Below are 3,801 nucleotides of genomic sequence, written 5' to 3' on the forward strand. Positions count from 1 at the left end.
CTGCACCCCTTCCACACCTTGCAGCAGCCCAATCCCTTGCAGCACCCCCACCTTTGCAGCCCCCCACCCACTGCAACACCCCCACCCCTCTCAGCTCACAATGACACGAGGATCCTTCCAAGCCTTCAAGACCCAGAATTCCAGCAGCAAGACCCCAGTTTACTCTGAGCATCCCCTCAACCCCAGCACCTTCGCAGGCCCTGCTGCCCCCTGCCTTCCCCCTGCTATTGAAGGAACAGAGAGGAGCTGTAAGGACCTGTTATGGCAAAGCCAGCTGGCTGCAGTATGGGGAAATATTAGCGCCACAAGGGCTGGGTTTGAATTCCCCCCGTAGCTCCATTTATCAATACAAAGGGCTGGGAGGAGGAGAGCAGCTGCTTTTTTTCCTGCGCAGCTGAAAAGTAGGAGATGGAGGTGCCTGGGGTCTAAAACCTAATGCAGCGATAATAGGGGAGAATTCGCTAAATGGATTCGGGATGGAGTGAGGAGATGGAAAGTGGTGCGGGCACACATTGCCACGGGGGTGATGCTATGGAGCTGGGTGAGCTCTGCTTTTGGGGGGAGCCCAGAGCAGCAGTGCCAGACACTGCCGGCGGCCTTAATGTGATTTCTCTGCCCTCATTTCCCCTGCCCTGCTCCCGCCAGGCTGGCTGTTATGGACTCACCACTAATCTGGTTATGGGGGAAGTCGTCGATAATGGAGGGAACGACGGAGCTGTGTGCCTGGCTTTGGGCATAGGGCCGTGCTGCACGGAGTGATGAAGCCCACGAGGTGATGCTGAGCACCCTGGGGACCGTGCCCAACCGATTTGCCCTCCCACCTCCCCGCTGCTTTCCTGGAGGTGAGCAATCATCCTCCGCATGGATGCAGAACGCTCCGTGCTCCCCAAAGCTCAAACAGCATCAAAAGCCCCACAAGGGCTGGAATCATGCAAAATGCAACAGTTTAGGGTCCGCCTGCAATTACTGGGGCTGGCGTCCAGCTGCTGCCCAGCCCTCGCTCGCTGCAGAGCGTGTGCTCTTAATTCAATTAGCACTGCCCCGAACGCTCCCTTGGGGCTGGTGGGCGGCAGGCGACCAATTCCCCTTAACGAAGACGTTGGCTGTTTCTGCACAGCTTTCCCCCATCCCATCATGGGCAGGCGTCAATCAAAGCACCCCCGTGGCACAAGGCCACATTGGCCGTGCAGCAGCACGACCCCAAAACCCAGAAACCCATTTACATGCAAGGGCTGACGGCCACGCTGGCGCTGCGACAATCGGTACGCCAGGCACCGATCCGCTCCCGCTCCTAAATGGCAGCAATTACATAAATTAAGGCTGGTTAAGCAGCCTGTTGAGTTGGCGTCGCCTGGAAAATAACAGCGCTGGATTTTCCTTTTCCTTCCCTCCCCCTCCCCCTTATTTTTTGGGGGCTTTTTGCTTTCTGTTTTTGGTGACGTTCCGATCGCCGCGGGTCAAAGGCACCACAACCATGCCGTGCCCAGGGAAGCACGGCGATCGCTGATGGAGCCACAATTAACCAGCAAGGGTGACTAATAAATAGGGAGCGATGAATAAAAAGAGGTGTTCAATAACCAGAGCGATTAATCACAAGGGGTGATTAATTAACCCCCCGGGGAGGAGGGTATCTCCACGTGCGCTTTGGGACCGGCAGCTCACATCCTGCACACGTGTGCCCTGCGTGGCCAAACTCCCATTCACCATGCGAGGTGGCACAGCTGGGGTGGGGAAGGGAGAAGGAAGGGGAACAGTGTGCCTCCATTTGTGCAAAGCCAGCTTAATTTTCCACCACAAGACTTTTTCCCCTTCATTCAACTGACACGCCACGTTCCGGCCCAGCCTTTGATTTCTTTGTCTCAGATCTTTTGTTCCCATTTGTGCTCTGCTAGGGGATAGGGGGGAGTGGGGACACCCCAGCCAAGCTATCCGCCCATAGGGCTGAGCATCCCACGTAGGGCTGCACATATGCCCAGGGTTTATTTAGCTGCACTCCATATAAAAAGCCCAGCTGATCCGGAGCAGCCCACCAGCTCACAGCCGTACTGCACTCCTTTTTGTTCCCTCACCCAGCTCTTCCCAAGGAAAGGGTGGGGGGGAAAGGGAGAGAGGATGGGCTCCCAGATCAAAACAATAATCAGCTAAATGAATTCCGCAGCATTTTCCCGCATGACTGCGAGTGATAATTTAGTGCAGCAGCCAGCTGGAAGCAAAAGGATTAATTCTGCACTTAGTGACACCCCTGTGAATAATTCATCAGACGCAGACCCCTTTTTTTGCTGACCCCCCCGGGCTGCAACTCCAAACCCCCCCCGGCCGGCAGCAGGGCTCCCCGGGGAGGGGGCAATGAAATCACCAGAAATTAACTTTATGGATATTAGGGTTGGTTGGTTTGGTTGTTGGTTTATTTTTGCAAAGGGGCTCGGGGTCAGTTGCAGCTATCGGATCAATCGCTCGAGGCTGAGGGTGAGTGGGGTTCTCCCCATTCCCCCATTGCTGACACACCTTCCCATTGGGGAGGGGATACAAATGATGAAGGATGGGGAAAACTGTCACCGCCTCAAAGCAACCCACTCTGAATATGGGAAGTTTGGGGGGTTTGCCGTGGAGTGGGGCCATCACTGACCACTGGGTTGCTGTGCCAAGGGGTTCCCCAGCCTGCCCTCATGCTAGTGATACCCAAGGCTTGGGGTGTGCATGGGGTGCTTGGGGCAGCACGGACTCCCTGCAGGGCGTCAGATCTGATGCTCTGATGCGGGCAGACGGCTTGGCACAGAGCCTCGCAGCCTGGAAGGAGGAGGAGCAGGAAGAGGAGGAAGGGGCAGCCTTTTTTCTCCATGGTGCAGCCCTAAATATTGGCACGAGCAGAGATGGAGTTAGCCAAGGAGGATGGGCTCAGCTCAGCGCAGCTTACCCGTAGCCAGCTGGGCAAGGAGGGGTTAACCAGATGGGCACACATCCCCCTACTCTCCCCGACTCCCCCCTCCCCAAATAAGCGAGGTGTTGGCTGCTGGAGGTGAGCACATTGTGTGCAGACGCTGATGGGAAGGGACAGGTGTGGTGACACACTGCATGGGGCCACCAAGTGCCATCAGCCCATGCTGGCACCCGCTCTCTTCCCAGTCCCACATCCCACACACCCTGCATGAGAGCGGGCTGGGGTGAGAAACCAACAATTATTGCAATGAATGAAATGCTTCGGCGGGTTTGATGGGAAATCGCAGCCTCGCGGGTGTCTGGGCGTTCGGCCGGCCTCCCCTAAGTCATATTTTATTTATGGCTTCTCCGAATGCGTTGGCACAGCGTTTTGCTCCTCAGACACAGAAAAAACACATGGGATGGGGAGAGCCATGCCTTCCTTGGGTGCTCCCAAATCCGTCACTCAAAGCATCCAGTTGCCCCTGGCAACAGGGGATTGGGAAGCACGGAGTGAGTTTGTTGGGTCTCAGCTCCGTCTTTGGGATCTCCCTGCCTTTATCCCCTCCTCGCAGCAGGGGTGACACGGGCGCATCTTAATGGATGTGACACCCAAAGGGTGCCCCATGGCATGGCCCTGTGTATGCTCCCGTGCCTCCCTGCCTTTCTCTCAGCTCTGCCCTCGCCGCTCGCTCTACAAGTTGACAAGCGCAAAGCGATGCTTTTTATCAAGAAAAAAAGGAAAGGAGCTGATGGAAGGCAAAACCGCCCTCTCTTTATGCTGCCATCAAGGCCTTCCCTTCCCCCAACCTGACAAGAGGCACCAGCCTTAACTCCTGCTTGGCCAACCCGGGGCGCATCCCCAAAAGCTGCTTTCTGATGGGA

The sequence above is a fragment of the Meleagris gallopavo genome, chromosome 12 (genome assembly GCF_000146605.3).
Source record: "Meleagris gallopavo isolate NT-WF06-2002-E0010 breed Aviagen turkey brand Nicholas breeding stock chromosome 12, Turkey_5.1, whole genome shotgun sequence".
NCBI classification, from domain to species: Eukaryota; Metazoa; Chordata; class Aves; order Galliformes; family Phasianidae; genus Meleagris; species Meleagris gallopavo.